Source organism: Hippocampus comes, unplaced genomic scaffold (assembly GCF_001891065.2).
Source record: "Hippocampus comes isolate QL1 unplaced genomic scaffold, H_comes_QL1_v1.1 scaffold1230, whole genome shotgun sequence".
Classification (NCBI taxonomy): Eukaryota; Metazoa; Chordata; class Actinopteri; order Syngnathiformes; family Syngnathidae; genus Hippocampus; species Hippocampus comes.
In genome coordinates this window covers 41263-41763 of record NW_017805383.1, presented here as the reverse complement: position 1 = coordinate 41763, position 501 = coordinate 41263, and positions in this window count along the sequence as shown.

The following is a 501-nucleotide window of genomic DNA, read 5'->3' as shown; positions in this document are numbered from 1 at the left end:
CCCCCCCCCCCCCTGCTTCCACTGCACCATGCATCAAGTCCATAAGTGACACATACTAACATCATGCTCAGACGAAAATATAAAACATAAGCAGCTAGCGTCAACATGCTAACAGTTATGAGTTGTTACTATGAAGGTGTAAAGGCCGTTGTAAAGGGGGACAAAAGTCAAACAGCAGGATGAGGGATTGTTGTGTGCGCGCGTGTGTGCGTGTGTGTGTGTGTGTGTGTGTGCGCGCACGAATGTATGTTAGTGAGTGTGTACATTTAGTAGTGTTAGCGTGTAAGTGTATTTGTGTGCTCGTGTTGTGTTCGTGGAGTGTATATCTGTGTGTGGTTGTGGCTAAGTGAGCATGTGTGATTGTGTTTTAGAACAGTATGTGCATTAGTGTTAACATTAACGAAAATATTTTCGTCAACGCACATTTTTGACTGGAGGAAAACGAGACTAGACGAGACTAAAATCTACGTTAATCATCACTCACTGAAAATAAATCAAAAT